Here is a 19278-nt window from a genome sequence, read left to right as displayed (position 1 = left end):
AGCCCAGCCCACAGCCACACCTGAAGAACAACAGATGCCATGGAGCCACTGAACATGTGTGCCGGACACCCAAGAGGGCCACAACACCCACCGCCACCACCCCCAGGACACCCCTCTCCAGCAACCCCCCCCCCCGGCCAAAGACATGCCACATCAACTACACAGAATTATGTACCCAATAACCCGCATAATGTCGCACAATCACATCTGGTGACATGCATGTGTCATCACAAAAATGAGCATCACACATTCACCTTCGAATCAACAAATGATAATTTATTAAATTAAACACAGAACAGAAATGAAGACACATGGCTGCTCCCCTCAAGACAATCCATAGGTCACATCCTGCAAAACGAAAATCATGATGAGAAGGTGTGTCCTGCGCACATCAAGGAACAGAGAGAGCGCGAAGGAGAGAGAGAGAAAGAAAGAAAGAGAGAGATAGATGGACAGACAGGGGGAGAGAGATACAGACGGACCGAGAGGGGGAGAGAGAGATAGACAGACCGAGAAGGGGAGAGAGAGATAGACAGACCGAGAGGGTGTGAGAGAGAGAAAGACGGACAGAGAGGGGGAGAGGGAGACAGACGGACCGAGAGGGGGAGAGAGAGAGAGAGAAAAGAAGAGAGGGACAGGGAGAGAGAGTGCCGACACTGCACACCCAGGCCGCACTGCTCACCTGCTGTCACCGGTGTGTCTCCAACCACGTGCCGGTATGTAGTGCAGTTCACCAGGTCCCACATCTGAGACAGACCCGTCATCTGAAACAGAGTCCAGATACCTGAATGGCAAAGTACATACAATTGCATGCGACACCATCGCCTGTCCGCCCCTGCACACCCAGTCAGCTGCACCCTAGCCCCTCCCGCCGCCCAGCGGTGCATGCCCGCCCCTGCGCACCCAGGCCTCACTGCTCACCTTCTGCCATCTGCGTGTAGAAAACACGGCCCACCACGTGCCACTGCAAGCCACAAGCCCGGGGCCCGCAGGCATGGCACCCTCCACATCATGCAGCCCCACTCCACAGGCCACCAGGTCTCACATTTGTTGGTGGGTCTTGATTACTCCATGGCAGAGGACATACCAGTGCACCCAACATCATCGCAGGCTGCACACTTGCTCAGCCTCATAGGTGCCACTAACTCTGTGATCTAGGAGGCGACGCCACGTGGCGGTAGGCCCGCACTGCCCGCTGGCTCAGGCCTACACTGCGGTCCAGCAGGGCACACAAAACCTGAGCCGTCTGGTCCGCCGGGACAGGGCATCATCGCAGGCTGCACACTCGCTCAGCACTTAAGGTGTCCCTACCTCAGTGCACCCAAAGTCACCATCCCGTGGTGGTGTGCCTGTGCCGGCCACAGGGTATCTGGTGCCACCAAGTCTGAGCCCCGCTAGTCATGGACCCTCTATGATTGGGTATTGTGGGGCGGAGGGCAATATGTCACCTCCGGGCCTGCGGGATGTGATGTCACAGGCCCCTGGGCCCACATGCCTACATGCAAACCACGCGGATACACCCCGAGAGAGGTTGTAAATGGCGTCGTGCACGTGCGCCCGGCCCTATTTATTGGTAGGGTCACATGTGCTGTGACGCGTGTGCTGGAAGGGTGTGGTGTGGGTGTAAATCAGCTGTGAGGGAGTGGCCGTGGCATGCTGACAACTAGACTTGTGAGCAGCAGATCACTACAGGGGAGTCCTGGCACATGTGGCGTTGTTGTCCCCCCCTGGAGCGTAAGTGTAGTGGGCTGGCCTGGCGTATGCCAGTCCAGCGGAAGGGTTTGAACAATGACCCCGGAGCACTGGGCGTGGTTCCGTACGGGGCTGGACAAGGAAGTAACAAATGTGTGTGTCGCTGTTGTTGCGTCGGCGTCACCCGGACGACAATCGACAATGTGTCACCCTGCGACCCAAGTCCAACGACATGAGCCACATGGACGTAAGAGGAAATCACTGACCCTATATTCATCCATACTACCACACTTGAAACACCATAGAGATGACACATCTGTGTGATTCTGAATGTTTAATGCACATTCAGTGGAGTTTGCATCTGGAGCAGTACAGGGCCATGCAAACCCCACTTTCAAATGTTGGCCCGTGGAGGGCCAGCCAGAGTAATTCAGGGAATGACAAGTCCAAAGGAAGTGGAAGAGTTCAGTCCACAGTCTGTTCGCTGTGTCATTGGTGATCAAACAGAATATGGCAGTCCATTGCGAGGTCCAAGGTGAGTGTCGCAGAGTGTATCGGGGGACGATGGAAGGTGATGATGCAGAGGGCAGAACTAAGCTGAAACCGGTCATATGGCAGAGATGAATGCTACAGTTTTCTCCGTACCAGTAAGGCAGTTTTATCCGCATCTTCGTCCTCTGCTGTTTCATGTGCCTTACGTGTGGGTGGTGCTGGCCTTTCTCCAGCACTGTGTGGCAGTGACACCTCAGGGGCCGGAGGTGGGATGTCTGCTACACTGTGTGGCACTGACACTTCAGGGGGCGGAGATGTGGATGTAGTGGTAGCAGCAGCATGCATCGGTGCCAGGCCTTGTGGCAGCAATGCCTTGAGGATGGTTTTGAGGTTATTGTGGAACCCAGCTACCTCTCGCTGGTGTGCAGCCGTGGCAGCCACTCTTTCCGCATTGGCCCGCTCCATGTTCTCCATGAGCCTCCGCATGAGTCCCAACTCCCGGGCGAGCTCGCTGGAGCCATCCTGACTAGACAGTCGTTCTTGTCGCACAGTCAGGACTCTGGCGATGTCAGCCATGGTTCGTTGGAGGGCATGGAGCAGACTGTCGGTGTCTGTTAGGGACTGTGAGTGGTCCTTGATGGGACTTAGACACCCACGTATGGCATCTAGTTTGTCTGCCATGCGGTCGAAGCCCACCTGCACCTGTTCAGCCAGCTGCTCCTGGCATCACAACACATGGCGTTGGAAGGCCACATGTTCTTCGTGGGGGTCCTGGGAGGCAGCCGTGGTGGTGGGTGCTGCCTGCTGTGTGGTCTGTGCAGGGGGTGGGGTGTTCCCGTTGCAGCTGAGCTGCCCTGCTCCTGGAGGTGGCCTGCGGAGACTGTTAATGACCTCTTGGAGGGCATCGGAGTCGATGCTGTGGTGGTCCTCTTCATTGTCAGAGAAGAGAGGTTGGGGCTGCTCTGCAGGAGGTGTTGATTGTCCCTCTGCAATGTGAAGGGAGATGCAGTTTAACAATGTGTTCACATGTGTGTTGTCGCATTGTACAGGTTTACATACAGACTGCATGACTGTGTACATTGTGGCTGTTTCAGAAGGGCTGCCCATTTGCTGCGGGACAGTGGACATTTCGACAACATCACGGATGTGTGTTTGTACTTGTACAATATCAACTCAGATTTCCCTGCAATGCCACTTGTGATTGGCCAGTGTCTACACCCAGGCGGCACTAGTTGTGTCCTGTGTTCAGGTGTGGACGTGTTGGGGTTTGTGCCACTTTGTTGTCAGTGTTGATGTGCTCTGCATGTTATGTGTGTGTGCTGCATTGGGGGAGGGGGTTGGCCCCTGCTGCTCTGTTTTGCTGCCCCTTATCCCTTTCATGCGGTGTGCCTTTGACTTCTGTGCTTGTACAGTGCTGACATGTAGCATACTTGGGTACATTGTTCTCTTGGTGGGAGTTGTGGTCTGGGGCATGGTTTGTCTGCAGATGTGCAGTGCTTACTTGTGCATGTGTGCCATTGTTCCCATCTCCCCCCGCCCCCCAGGCTCTGGTTGTCACTCACCCTGGTGCTGCTGTGTCCGGTCCTGTTGAGCAGTGTCAGGTTCCCCGACTCCAGCCACCGTCTCCCCACTGATGACTGTGGACACCATTTCCTCCATGTCGTCCAGCTCCTCCTGTGGCGCAGGACTGCCACCTCCAGTCTGCATTGCTGCCTTCCGGTTGTTGGCAAGTTTCAGCTTTGTTTTGCGCTTGACGTCCTTCCAGCGCCTCTTGACATCTTCCATTGTCCTCTTCAGCACTCCGACTGCATTCACCTTGTCCACGATGTACTGCCATAGTCCATTTTTAGTTGCCAATGACACAGTGGAGGTGACGAACAGTAGTTGATGGTGTTCGACCATCTCCGTTATCAGGATCTTGTTTTCCTGCGGACTGAAGCGCTTCTTCCTACTCTTCTTGTCCTTGCCCTTCCCTGACCCCGAGGTCCCAGGCAGGTCCTCCGGGGGGGGGGGGGGGGGTGTTGTGGGGTTCTGGTTCTCCTCCGTACTTGCTCCGGCAACATCCATTGCTTGGCTGTGGTTTGGCATTTGTTTGTCAGTTTTTTTTCTACTTTTATGGTGATTGTTCCCGCCTGACACGTGTGAAGTGCAGGCCTGTAGCTGGTTTTGGCTGATTTTTGCATCGCAATTAGCCTCATCATAGCTTTTTTTGCATTAGCGTTTCGCATTTTTGCAGCGTGGCGTTGATTTTATCGCGGTCAGTTGACGCGCTATCTGGTGACTATCGCATGGTACCGCCGTGTTGTGAATACCTGGTTAACACGGCGTCAAATTCCTGTGATGGACTGCGATGTTGTGGGTTGCGTTAAGTAACTTTTGCGATGGTTATCACACGTTCTTGCGAATATGCCCCTAAATCTCTTTGCATAGTTTGCAACAGCCTATCATACTGTGTGTATGACAATTTTGAAATAATGACTTGCATATTCACAGGCTTTTTAGTTGCAGGCTGCAACCTTGTAGTACTGTAAATACACCTAACTGTTCCCCAGTGCACCAAACAGGATGGTTCGGGAGTAATTGCTTTAACCAATTAAGCTTTCATACTAAACTACATTTCTTACTGATTTCTTTAAGTTGAATTTATTTTTCTTATTAGGTGTGTAATATGTATTTATCTGAAGGTGAAAGGCCTACTAAATAGTTGCCAGTTATTTTGTTCTTTCTACCCTCACTCTCAGGATCACACTTCCGATATTGGTGTTTGCACTAGAACTTCTGGATGACCTGGAAAATACTTTGTAAGAGGGTGTCATTGAGGTCCCTTCTCCAGTGCAGCCCAGCCCACATCAGCTAAAGAATTGCATGTGTCCTGGAAGCTGCAGCAGCCTAAGCTAAGAAACATGAGTTGGGGGTGGGAGGAGTTGTGAGCTTGCAACTGTATTTAGGGCTCTGAGCATTTGTTCAACCCTTCCCTGTAATTTCTAGGCCATCCACGTTTCCAGGAGTGTCACACACGGTTCTGTGGTGCAGGGGCCCCCCAACCCTTCAAGGGGCTCCCACCCAGCCCCAAGTCAATGAATATTTGTGAAATATTGGATACTTGGGCCTCTGAACACATTCTGCAGGGGTACTCACCATTTTGCATAACACCACTGCAAGTTTCAGTCTTTACCTATTCGGCAGGTTACAAATTAGATGTTTGCAGCACTTCAGATTCCAGAAACCTCTGACACTGGGGGTTGGAAGTGTTTTTCATTATCTAGCCAAGAAAATTGAATTGACTGTTCAGAAATTGTTGACATTTTATTATGTCAATTTCTTAACAAAATATCATCAGTTTTGTGAACAAATGATGAAGCAGGTTTATCTTGATGTAGTTGTTGTGTCCACGCTGCTTGCCTTGCAGTGGGCACTTCAGCCAGAAGGATGGCGTGCGGATTGAGGCTCGGCAGAGCAGGCCGTTGCAAATAAGCACACAGAGGCAGTAGTGCAGTAAACCTGAGCTCACGTGTGTGCGCGCCACTGGCGTCACATCAAGCACGGGCTCGTCTTTATTACATTGGTCATGTGACCCCCCCCGACTAAACCACTGATCCACAGAGTCTCCAGTCATGCACTAAACTCCAACCCCGGACTGTTCCAGGCAGTGGACCCAACTCAGGTCGCATCTATTACGTCATAGGGGCCAACACTACATTCCTCCCCAAACAGTATCAAAACCACACCCATTATAGCAACAAAAATACAACTACAATAGATATATTACTGGAACAGGCTCACATGACATGGTTCTTTAGCCGGCAGGATAGGGCTGGGTTCTTCCGTAGACATTACTGAGAATTTCCCTGTCCTCCCGATAGGCTGGGCAGATTGAGCTCCAGGGCGCCCCCTGGAGTGCACCCACCGGTTGGAGACACCTCAGGATCAGCTTTGTCCACTGCCGGGCAGTCCTTTTCAGTTGCATCCCACTCATCAATATCCAGAGACACGGCCCGACCAGACTCAGGTGGGCTCACCTCAAGAGGGACATCTCCGGCTAGATGAAAAAGCTTGAAGAAGGACACATTACTGGTGACCATTTCCACACCCTTCTGGGCCGTGACTCGGGTGCCATTCACATGGGTGACAGTCCATGGCAACTTTTCATATCGCAGGCCAAACTTGCTGTTGACAACTTGATTTTTTAGAAGAACGGAATCTCCCACTTTGAGACTAAGCAGTCGTGATCGCCGCCGCTGGCTGGCATGATTGTTTCGATGTTGACGACGTGTTTGAATCTGCAGTTCATTTGGTGACTCTTGATGGCACTTCGAATGATGGGGAATAGAGTCTGCAACCACCATGCCCTTGGAGAGATGCCCTGGAGCCACTCCGGTCGTGGAGTGTGGTATTTGTCGGTACACTCGTGGGAATGAGAAGATGGCCAATTCCAAGCACTGTTGACGGTCATGGGCAATACAAATGACTTTGTTTGGCGTGCACTTAAACCTTTCTGCTTCGCCGTTCGCTTGTGGCCATCATGGGGTTGTCTTTTTGTGGGTGATGCCTAGAGACGCCAGGTAATTGGCTATTTCATGTCCCTGGAACAGAGGGCCATTGTCGGTCCGTATCTCTTGTATGAGCCCCTTTGGTATCGCTTTGTTCGCCCTAAATTGGCAGGGTATGCCCAGACGTGGGTCCCTTGCTCACTTTGCCACTGGATTCAAGATAGCCAGGCTGATGAGGGTTATTAACCCGAAACCGGTCCCAGGATGCTTGTTTCTGGTCCAGGGAAGACATGGCTTGGCAGTTCGGGCTCGACTGTACCCATGAGGCACAGGGTCAGACTGATTTGCATATGGCCATGTCTGAACTGGGGTGGTGGAGTGAGCTAAAGAATGATGATGGATTAAACCCAGATCAGTTGACTGCGGGTGAGTGTTTGATTTGCTCAAATGCTCCGTCCATCATCCCCTTTGGTATCGCTGAGCCCGTGAGTGGCCATCACCTTCTCCAATTTTGGGATAACCTTGCTCGCCATCAGCGACTGCAATATTTCCACCTCAGGATATTTTGAGTGGTCATCGATCGGCATAAAGGTGTGTCTCCTATCCCAAAGTCCAAACTGACGCATGCCCAGGGGCTGTCCGGTCGAGGTTCTGTGACTATTGGAGCTAGTGAGCTATTTTCCCCGGTGGCCTGGCACCATTGGCATGACCACACCGCCTCCTCTACTTTCTCGTCCATCTGGGGAAACCACACTTTTTTCCTCAGGTGGGTCTTGGTTTTCACCATCCCTTGGTGACCCACATGCGCCAGTTGGATCACCTGGTTGGTCAGGGCCGAGGGTATCACCAGGCGGTGACATCGAAATAGGCATCCTCATTGAGCTCCTGCTGGACAGTGTACAAACTTTCCATGATCCTTCTCGCCTCCATAGTGAGGACTTTCCAGTCACTCCTCGCACTTTGCTATCGGCCATACTTCAGGATCTCTATTGCCCGCTGGATGCACTCATCCCGTCTGGTTTCTTCCCCTAACACCTTCATGGACAATGGCATGGGTCACGATCTAGGCGTAATGTATCGGACACATCCTTCAGTGTCCTCTGCGTCCTCCTTCTCTTCTGGGGTAGCTGCCCTGGGGTGATGGGAGAGATAGTCAGCTGGGTTCTGCGCCCCTGGATGATATTCCACACGGCAATTGTACCCTTGCAGCTGCAGCATCCACCTTTCTATGCGTGGGGCGGTTTGGATGCGCTTGCAGCAAATAGTGAAAGAAGCGGCTTATGGTCAGTGGCCGCAATGAAAGGGTGTCGATATACGTACAAATGGGAGTGGCGACACCCCAGTTGATGGCTATGGCTTCTTTTTCGATCTGGGAATATCGCTGCTCGGTGTCTGTCAATGACCGACTAGCGAAAGCCCCCGCGGCCCAGTCTTCTTCTGCATCGACCGCGACCATAGTCGGCTTCCTAGGGTCAAAGAAAGGACGGGTTGTGTTGGCAGACAGGGCATCCTTAACCGCTTGGAATGCTGTTTCCTGCTCATGATCCCAGACCCAGGGGACAAAGCCTTTGGTAAGCTCTCGGAGCGGCTGGGAGAGGGTGGTCAGGTCCCCGATAAATCTGCCACAGTAGTTGACCATACCCAAGAAGTTTCGTACTTCCGTGACGCTGGTGAGGGAAGGGGCTAACTTGATGTCACGCACCTTGTCCGGATTGGGATTCACACCTGAGGCTGAGAATATGTAGCCAAAAAATTGGATTTGTTGTTTGAGGAATTTACACTTGTCTCGATGAAGAGTGAGACCCGATTCCTGTATCCTCTGAAGTACTTAAATGGGTAGAAAAGGTTGTGATGTAGCATGACTCTTTATCTAGCACCAACTGGTGATATCCCTACCGAAGATCAAGCTTAGAGAACCAGCACGTTCTGCTCAGTTCCCCAATCAGGTCATCATTCGTGGGAGTGAGGTGTCTTTCTCTTTTTATTACTGCATTGGGTAGCCTCATGTCCACGCAGATCCGCACCTCACCCGGTTGCTTGGGCTTTCAAGTGACCATGATAGGTAACACCCAGGGGGTGGGACCTGTTACCTTCTCGATGATGCCAGCTGCTTCCAGCTTGGACAGTTCCTTCACTACCAGTGGCCTTAGGTGAAAGGCAACTCGCCTGTGGCGGAGGGCGACTGGCTGAACCGTAGGGTCAGTGTGTAGATGTACCTCTTTTCCTCGCAACTTCCCAATTCCATTGAATACATCTGGGAATTCGGCTAGGATGTGTTGCACTGTCTCTTGGTGAATCCCAAAAGCGAATGTCACAACCCCTAGATCTTCGGCAGCCCGGCAGCCTACTAGCATGCCCTGTCCATCTTCTGCTATGTAGACTTGTGACTTTATGACTTTGGAGCCATGCGAGATCATTGCCTTGAATTTTCCGCTCATCACCAGGGGTTTGTGTTGTCTATACACGAAGACTTCGATCGCCGTGGTGTCCAGCACTGGAGCCGGCTTCATCATCTTGTAGAGTTCCAATGACATAATGTTGATGGTGGCCCCCGTAACGATGACGGCGGTGATGTCCTGCTCTTGCACCCGTATTTGACATTGCAGCAGCGAGACATCTGAGTCGCTGTTCCGATGATATACGCAGTATGGACCTCTTGCTCATCTCTGTCATCATCTTCCATGTCACTATTCCCACTTTGCGCTTCTGGGATCAGATTGACAGTTGGCCGGGGTCGTCTGTTCTTTCTCGACTTGCACATTCGTTCAATATTATTAAACTTTCCACACTCTGTACACTTCTTTCCTTGTGCCGGACAGTCCAGTGCCCGGTGTGGGCTTCCGCCACAGTATCCGCAGCTTGTGGGCTTCCCCAACTCTTTCCAGCTTGATGTTGCTGCTGGGCGTGTTATTACCGCGTTGACGGGTTCCACCTTTACCGGTGCATGTAGGGCCGCCACCATGTGGCTGCTTGGGCCCGCGACAGTTCCTTGGTTCTCCCTAGGGTTAGGATGTCGGCCAGGGACTTCCCCGATTCCTCCAGTATTCTCTCCCTGAATTTTGAGGAGGAGCAACCCTGTATAATTTGGCCTCTAATTTCTTCTACCTCATCCGTGAACCCACAGGTGCTTGCTAAGTCCTTGAGCCGGGCATGGAATGTGTCAATAGACTCATCTGCCTGTTGGCGCGCCTTCCGGAATACAAAACGTTCATAGTCTTGATTCGCCATGGGCTCAAAATGCGCCGACAGGGCACCAATTAGCGTGAGTGAGTTTTGGGGGCTGGTTCATGCAGCGACTTGGTGATCCTGTAGATGTCTTTCCCCCCTAAATGCAGGAGCATGGCCCTCTTCTGGTCATCTTGCACCCCTGTGGCTTCAAAGAACAAGAGCAGCCTCCTCACCCACTCCTTCCATTTGGGCGCCTGGGCAGAGGGAGGCCCCTCCACTATGAAGGGTTCGATGGGTGGAATTGCAGACATGGTGCAGGCAATATTTGACAGTGGACAGAGGATCACTCACACTCTTACAGAACCAGTGCTAAAAGAGGAGCTGTTCTATCTTCCTGTGGAGGTATACTATCAGGGCCTGTCCTCTCCACAGCTGACAGCTTGGCTTTATCTCCAGTGGGAAGAGCAACCACATAGACTAGTCTCTCCGGGCCTAGTGTCCTTCGTGGAGGCTCACCTCATTGCTGGCTCCTGGCTCCCTGACAATGGGGACGTGCACCTCCCCCCACTTCTTGGGCAGCGTCTCAGTGGCTGTGTGTCACGTGGTGTCCCCAACCTTCACAAGGTACTAGTGAGCAGGTTACCGGCTCCGCCGTCACAGGGAGCAGGTCACATGGCAAACCGGGACTCACCGATGTGTTTTTTATTTATTTGTGCACATAGGGGCTGACGCGCACCCGCGCGCTCACGCTCCAGGCACAAGCACCGTATGCGAGGCAGCACCACCGGCGCCACTGAGCGAATGTGGGAAGCGGCCGCCCACCACTCGTCGACAATGTTGTGTCCCCGCTGCTTGCCTTGCAGCGGGCACTTCAGCCAGAAGGTTGGCGTGCGGATTGGGGCTCGGTGCAGCAGGCCGTTGCAAATAAGCACACAGAGGCAGTAGTACAGTAAACCTGAGCTCACGCATATGCGCACCACTGGCGTCACATCCGCGCGGGCTCGTCTTTATTACAGTGGTCATGTGACCCCCCCCCCCGACTAAACCATTGATCCACTGAGTCTCAGGGCATGCACTAAACTCCAACCCCGGACTGCTCCAGGCAGTGGACCCAACTCAGGTCGCCCCTATTACGTCATAGGGGCCAACACTACAGTAGTAAATCTATTTTGAAGATGGGTACTCCTGAGGTCAATACCAGTTTTATTCATTGGGAAAGTACAAACGGGCTGGCAGTAGAAAGTGGATGGAGTTAAAAAGAGCAAATTCTGAACTTAAAACTGTGCCTCAAAAATAATAACAAGACGAATGTGATGGTAACTCTGGGCCTGCTTTTATCTTGGCTGTAAGTATACTCTGCCACAACTGCGACAGAGAATGCTTATTGCCAAAATAATGGTCCACCCACCCAATTTAGATGTGGGTGGGACCATACATTTATCTATGAAGGTGACTACTCCTTCATCGCCATAGCCAAACCTCTACAACACCCCGACGGATTAAGGGCCATCGGAGAAGTATCTATATGTCCCAATTAGGGTGGGAAGACAGACATTTCTTTACTGTCCGTTACCACAGGGAAAACACTGGCGGTAAGTTACAGTAAAAAAGAAATAATGACCCCCTTGCCATGGAAGATGACTGTCATGGTGAGGGGGACATTTTATTTTCCAAAAGAAAATCCCAAAATTGGATTTTCTTTTTTAAAATAAAAAATGAGAAAACTGTTTGGTGCAGGGCTCTGTCATGTAGCTGAAGCCCTGGACCAAACAGCGAAGAGCATTGACAGGAACTGCTGTGATGGCGGCTTCTGCCAATGGTTCATACATTACCGCCAGTTTAGTGTGCATCTATAAATTCGACAGGCAGTCCCTCCACCAGGGGGATGGAGTAATCTACTCTGTCCCCCTGGTGGAACAACTGGCAGTCCTCCGAAATAAAAATCGGGGCCTCTTTTCTGGCTTGCTTAATTTGTCACAACAGGCGGCATTTTAAAATATCCTATGGTCTTCAGGCACCTGCTACAGAGATCTTTGTGCACCCAGACAGGCACAGTGGTTAATGCACGTGCTGGAGAGATTTGTTTGCAGTTCAGTCACAGGTTTGACTCCTTATAAAATAACACAGAGGGTCAATGTCCCTGGTGTAAAACAAAGCATGCAACATGCAGATCACAGATTTGTTTTTTAATGTAGACACCTCCATTTGCTACTGGTTTTGCAGGGATCCTTTTGTTACCTGCAGGTCACAAGTTAAAATCCTTGTAATCTAGCTTAATGAGTTATAACTCTGCGTCAAGGAGTTGCATGCAAACCGCAAGGCATATGTTTATAATCATACTATTTTTTCTTCAGTCTTCTGTCATTCTAAAGTTGATAAAACAGTAACTTTGGATAGTAATACACAATTATTAGTAAATGCATATTAATGTTTATTAGTATATCTCATAAACATATACATCCGACATTCTTACGGTGCATTCAGATTTCTTGCATACAAATCTTGTAAAAGTCAAAAAACTACTCTGCTACAGGGCTGTTGGAAGACCCAGCAGTAATTAAAAACTGACTTTGAAACTGGTCCCTATTGCTATATTAACGGCCCTAATGTTACAGGTGAAAGCACAGATCGATTTCTCAAACTCGGTGTCTCAGGAATAACTATAAAAGCTATTAAGTTCGTCTATGTCAGTGAGGTCGCTCCTATTTACATTTCACGTTTTACTTAAATTACTTTCCTACGAGAATTAACCGTTTCTACCATGTTATTTTTCTATACTTTTTTTCACTCTGCATTTTAATATTATATTGTGCTTGCTGAGAACTGGGCCGCCTGTTGGTGTCTGTGTGAACTCAGGTTATCAGTGGCTGCTTCTGAAGGGCCACGACTAAAAGCTCCAGAGTTGAGGCTGTAGGAGGTGAGCAGTCAGTGGGCCGTAAAGGTGTTCAGAACAGTGCTTAATTTGTAAAATATGAAGTGCAGGTGCTCAAATCTGTGTCGGAGGCCACACCTACTTTTCTCCAGCTCCACCCACTTCCTCCACTGGCTCCACCCACTTCCTCTATGAGCTCCACCCACATTCTCAAGTGGCACTGCAAAAAGTCAGATGAATTTCAGCAAGGGAGCCTGCCTTCTTCATAGTAAGGTTAAATAAGGATTAACAATGTAGGCAGTTACGCAGCATTACCCTGGCTATAGAGGCAGCAAAATGCTGTGTGCATGCCACCAAAATAAAGCGGGGGGTTAGAGAAATACAGAACCCTAGATGCCAGTATGTGCCAGGCAGAGATAATGTCAAACAAATAAAAGGATGGGAAAAAAGGAAATAATTCAAATTGGTGACATGAGCAGTAGTCGTGTACCTTTTTTTCAATTTTATTTCCTATTTTTCATTCAGGGCATTGTCTTCAACATCATGAAAGAGAAAGAGCAATTACTCTCCCACCCTGAGCATAAACTAGGTAATCTTTACAAAGCCTCGACTCCCCCTCTTCTGCTAGGCCAGAGGAAGACAATATTTTGAGCAGGTGCTCACACCCCAAGCTCCTGAAAAATCTCTTGAAAGCTCCCAAAGGTAGATAAGCACCTCGCTGTTGAGTGAGACAACATTGCGTCCATCCCGTTGTTGACGGTGTTGTGCCTACATCTGAGGTGGACACGGTAAACTGTACAGTCTGGGCATGGCACCATCTCAGGTGGCGAGTGCCCCTAGATGTTATCTATGCTAGCTGGAACCCCACATTACATAACTTGATCTTGCCGCTGATTTCAGATCGCAGGGCATCTACTCGACTACAACAGCTGCATTTGATGAAGGTGGGGCGTCTATTCCCAGGGGGCACCTTTATAACCACACAACACAAGACATAATAGCAGATCCTAACAGCACTCCACTAGGCGCATTTTTGATACACAGATTCTGCACCACATGCTGAGAGACGTTTCAATCGTTTCCTGATGGTGCACCGGAGCTACATGCCCTTGAAACTCTATTGATCAATCCTTCACACTGCAACGTATTGCAATCTGTTATTATATGCAAGTCAAGGTGCCACTTTGCAAACAAAGAGCTCAAGACCTCAAGCAGCGAGATCTAGAAACTGAACACACAGATGAACAATGGGTATATATTGCTGCACTATATAACCAGTCTGCTATCCCGAACTATCGACTATGGTTGGTACACGTTAAATATCTCCACCATAAAAAGTTTTGCACCCCCATCGCACTATGTCACGATATTTGTTATGCATGCTGTGGGACGCCAGATGCAGACTTTCTGCACCTAGCATGGAGTTGTCCCAGAGTAGCGGCATTTCGGTTCTTAGTGCTAGACACTAGAAAGTATCATAGACTACCGGATAAGTAGGAGCCCGTTAGTGTCAATACTGGTTACATTGCTACTACACTACTACATGGTGACCGGGTGACGTGACCTGCTGCTATAATTTAACTTCTTCAAATCAGTACTGTGTTACTGTTTAGTAAAACTTAAGTTACCGGCAGCAGCCCGGTTCATTCGTTGTTGGGGGGGGGGGGGGTGCTGCAGCAGCTTCACTGACCTCCCATGGAGGGCGGGCCGCGGATGGAAGGTTCTGGAAGGAATGATAAATGTTTGTATCAAGGGCTCGGTGAGACAGGCCATGCGGAACCAATTAAAGATCAGCCAGCCTGTTCAGTTTTTTTTTTTTTACTCTCTACCGCTTTTTGGATTCGTTTTATTGCGCAGAAGTCGTTTTTTCCGCTCTCTTTTTTGGTGTGAATCTGTTTTTCCTAACACCTTGAGTCGTGAGGCCTCGTGCGAGGAATGTCAGGCAGCCAGGAACGCCAGGCGGAGGCACCCCTCCCACCTCACACCTGAAAGTGAGAGATAATCAAATGGAAATGAGGCCCCCACCCCCACACTGTGCCCTCTTTCTTTCCTTGCAGCCCCCCACCTCGCATCTATTGTATTCTTCGTTCCCCTGCAGCCTCCACCCTCATAAAAGGCCCTTAGCCTCAAGCTTGCGAGCCCAGACATCTCCAGGGGTCCTGGAAGAGGTGTTCCAACTTGACTAATTGTGTGAAACAACGTGGTCAAATGTGAGCTATGTGTCTGCGACACCACAAACATGGCAGCAGCAGTTTAACTGATTAGGCATGCCAGCCAGGAGGCCCTGTCTCACCGGGTGCAGCTGTTGCCAGTACTGGCTACTCAACTTCAAGGCTCAACGCTGCCGGGCAAAGTCGTCCTGGTTGCACCGCTCAGTACTTAATTGAGACAGCAAGTGAATGGCCGTTGAAGTGAACGAACCATGCTGACGGTGCGGCCGTTCAAGTATGCTGGGGTGTGGCAGTAAGGCGAATGCGTGCGCAATCCTGCCAATAAACAATCTGAAAAAATCTGCGCACGCTGCCATGCATAGCCCCAGCCAACCCCCGCAGAGAAGAGAACCAAATTCCAGCCCAACTCCGTGTCCCGCCCACTGGGCCAGCGGCGGCAACACTGCATCAACAATCTACATTACATTTATTTTATTATCAACTTAGAGCAGTGAGTTCTCAGAAAATCATTGAGAAGAAGTCATATATACTGGCCGAGTCTCCGGATGAGAAGTAGTTGTCAGTTGAACACTTTGAACACAACAACTTTCAACAGTACTGCCAAGTCCCATAGCGATAGCAAAGTAAATTACTATAAATCAATTATGTGATCCACTGCTTGTAGACCCGGCCCTGATAATTAGGTCCCGGTGCTAAGCACCGGAAAGCACCGGCACAAATTAAGCACTGGTTCAGAATAAATGATCATCCAATCCTCTGTAGAGCACACAGAGCAATGGTGATATTACCAATTACAATTGTGATTATACGCGAAACTATGTGAAGGAGGTACAAAGCTGTTGAAATATTGACAGGGCGGAAGTAAAAGAAATGTGTGCCTTGTTTGTGTGGGTGAGGGGGAATGGTGGAGTGAAGGAAATGCAGGGAATTACATGCTAAAGGAGAGAGTGGAAAGAGGGTGTGGAAAAGGAAAGAAATTAGGTGTGACATATGCATATGGAGGATTTCAGAAAGATGAGAGGCGGAAAAGGATTAAGTGTCTCACAAAGAGGGTGCATAGGGAAGTGGTGTGAATGGGGAACAAGATTGTTTGTGACACTTAGGACCACCACCCCTTTACATCTGTAATGTTTAATTCAATACTAATTATTCACAACAATATCATTAGTGTTATTGATATATCTGATACGGCTAACAAGCATTGACAAAGCCAATGGTTCTGGCTTGTTTTTGGTGCAGATCAATTATTGTTCACCAAAAAGACTTGCATTATGCTGGCTCAAACAAGACATAGTTTACCCTTTTGCCAGGTCTTATTTATATTTTGTCCTGACCAACCTGAGGTCTGACTTGCTTTAAAACCATCTCACTGGTCCAAAGTAATAAATCAGGGGTAATCATTGGACCAATCTCTGTGTGTGTCCAAAGTGCTAATTTGCTTTTATATTTATATTTCTTATCAAGTTCAGAGACACACTTGATTCTTGATAACCATTCTTGATAAGATGGTCGCTCAGGGAAGATCCAGTTCTGACGTATCTCTACTTGGCCAGGAGTACTACGCAAACAAAATTTTCTTATTGGCCTTGCTCAGAAGTGTTAGACCTGTCAGCCTTTGCGTGGTCTCCCCCCCCAACTTTTTACCCTCCTCTGCCATCTTTTCTGACCTCATTTTTGCTGGCATTAGGATTCTGCACACTTTACTACGGCTAACCAGTGGCAAAGTACTTGTGCTCTCTCCTCCAAACATGGTAATATTAGCTTATCCCCATTTGGCATATTACATTTACGTACAGGTCCCCAGTCAAGTGGCACTACCTGCGCTCGGGCCTGTAAATTAAATGTTAGTAGTGGGACGGAAGCACTGATTGTGCCACCCACTTAAGTAGCCCTTTAAACATGTCTCAGGCTGCCATTGCAGAGCCTGTATGTGCAGTTTCAAACATTTTGACCTGGCAAAACAATCCCAAACTTCGCTTTTTATACATATAAGTCACCCCTAGGGTAGGCCCTGGACAGCCCATAGGGCCAGGTGCAGAGTATTTAAAATGTAAGACATGTACTTTTAAGTTTTACTTGGCCTAGTTGTGAATATACTCTTACATTTGTTTTTCACTACTACAAGGCCTATCTCTCCCATAGGATAACACTGGAGTTGCCTTATTACATGTTATAAGTGTAATTTCCAAACTGGAAGAGGTACCCAGTTCATGTTTGGTGTCTCTGGAATCACAATTTAAAATCCTAACTCATGGTGAAGTTGGATTTTAAATTGCAATTCTGAAAATGCCATTTTTTGAAAGTTGGCATTTTCTGGCCTTATCCATTTAGTGCCTGTAGCCTGTTTCTGGTCACATGAGTGGGTGTAGCTGACAGTTGGGCTTTGTGTATTCCTCTTAGACATCCAAAGACAATAGGGAGCTTAGGTGTGTCTGGATGGGCCATCACTGGCAAGATGGGAGGGAGGAGCTGGGCACAGCCCCCCTTACAACTGAATGGACTGTGGTCTGCCTCCACGTAAAGGGCTGCATACCCACTGTAGTCAGTCAGGAGCCAGGGCAGGGAAGACAGGGTGCCCGTGACCTCTAGAAGCTTCTCACCCTCTTCAAAGGCACAACTAGGTATAAATTCTGAACCTCAGACACCAACTCTTCTGTACACTTCTGGACCTGTGGATACTCTGTCGGAAAGAAGGACTGCTGTGCTGCTGAAGGACTGCTACTCTGATGGACTGCACTCTGCTGGACTCCTGCTTTGCTGTGCTGACCTGCTGCCTGCTGCCTCCTTGCCTAGGTGAGAAGGACTGAACTTGCATCTTGAACCCAGAACTCAAAGTACTCCAGGGGCTACTTGGCTGGCCTCCTGATTTGAAGCCTCAGGGATATAACAGGCTTCCAACAACTTTGCATCTGCACCTGGACTCCGGCATCTGTGAGTCTACCTTGCCAAGAGGTGCCACCCCTGTTCTGGACTCTTGCAAGTGGGCCTAAGGTGCTTTGTCAGCCTCTGTGGATCCAGCGGAACCAATGCATCACCTGTGCTGCGCGGCAGAACCCCAAGCAGAACTGATGCATCTCCACTGCTGCGTGGATTAGGCCCATCGGAAAGACTCGCATTGCTGCCGCAGCCCGCATTGCCTTCAGAATTGCCAGTGCGTGATGGATCCTCAGCGCAAGCCCTGGCATCTCTAATCTACGGCAGCCTCGTTGATGACGCCGGACTCCACTTCACAGCCTCGTAGCTCTTCGGATCCGCGGCATTCCCGCGACTGTGCGTCGCATCTCTGACCCCACACTTTGCATCAAAAGCCCAGTCGATGGGATCTTCAGCAACAATGCAACAGGACTTTGCACAGCAGCCTCGCTGCATCTCGCAACCGACTCATCCCCTCGGCTGGGCAACTCATCTTCGACGCAGATCCCCATAACGCTCCGCAACCAAGGATTTGAGGTACTTTAGTTCAGGGGGCCTAACTGGGTCCATGAAGCCGCCTCCGCTCCATCATGGTCGGCCTGGACTTGAGACTTTGTCCCACTTAACCAGTTATCCACAGTTGGCACTTTACACCTTTTGGTGCTATTTTCTCTAAAAAGCTTGAAAATGCAATATCGCTGATTCTGTTAATTGGATTTTTGACGTCTGGTCTTGTTTTACTTATTAAAACTCACTCTGATTTGCAAATCCTATTGTGGGCTCCTTTTGTGGTGTGTTTTCACTGTTTTACTGTTTGAAGTGCAGCAGAAACATGTTATACTTTGCCTTTCAGTTAATACTGACTGCTCTGTACCAAGCTACCAAGGAGTTGAGCACAGGTTAATTTGAGTTTGCTTGTGCCTTACGCATACAAGGATTGCAGTTGTTGCTTGAACAGGATTCACACCCCAGTCAACCAGTAACAGAATTTCTTACAAGAATTACATAATTGACTTCATCCATTATGCCAAACATTATTACAACTGGGCTTTCCTTTACTTCTTGCTGATAAATTTCGAAAATAGTCTTACCTATTTAATTCCAAAACTCATTCAAATTAGGCAACTAACAAACATGTAGATGCCATCGGCTTGTATTCAGTAACATTTCTTGCTTCTTCATTTCTCTTGGTTCGATAGCTTGGCAATCTTGTTCTAAGTCAAATATATTCTGTGGGTAGTAAAAAAGCAGTGATGCAGATTTTAGTGTTTGTATAATGTGCACACAAATACTTCACATATGTTTTAGATCCTCAGAATAGGCAAGTCTCCTTCCCAAATTTCATGTTGTTCATACTGCATTTTATTGTCTCCTTAACGTAATCCAGCATACCAGCCTCTTCCTTTCCTATTTGGACCTGATGTTGAAGTGTGAGCTCCATTACTGATGAAGTACCTGAATTCCACTCTTGTAGAGAGCA

General features: G+C 49.3%; 1 long non-coding RNA gene across 2 annotated transcripts; it reads right to left on the bottom strand.

The window, feature by feature from the left end:
• Positions 1-296: 296 nt before the first annotated feature.
• On the bottom strand, positions 297-19023 carry LOC146789052 (uncharacterized). 2 transcript variants are annotated; one of them, XR_014970021.1, is made up of 4 exons: positions 18890-19023; positions 5360-5446; positions 683-764; positions 323-348 (listed from the first exon to the last, which is right to left on the bottom strand). It is a non-coding gene; the product is annotated as an uncharacterized LOC146789052 (long non-coding RNA). The 2 variants fall into 2 exon arrangements; XR_014970020.1 differs by lacking the exon at positions 5360-5446 and having other exon boundaries at positions 297-348.
• Between the last annotated feature and the right edge of the window lie 255 nt (positions 19024-19278).

The sequence above is a fragment of the Triturus cristatus genome, chromosome 10 (genome assembly GCF_964204655.1).
Source record: "Triturus cristatus chromosome 10, aTriCri1.1, whole genome shotgun sequence".
In the NCBI taxonomy this organism is placed as follows: Eukaryota; Metazoa; Chordata; class Amphibia; order Caudata; family Salamandridae; genus Triturus; species Triturus cristatus.
The sequence above is the reverse complement of the archived record's forward strand: the minus strand, read 5'-3'. Positions and strand labels throughout refer to the sequence as shown.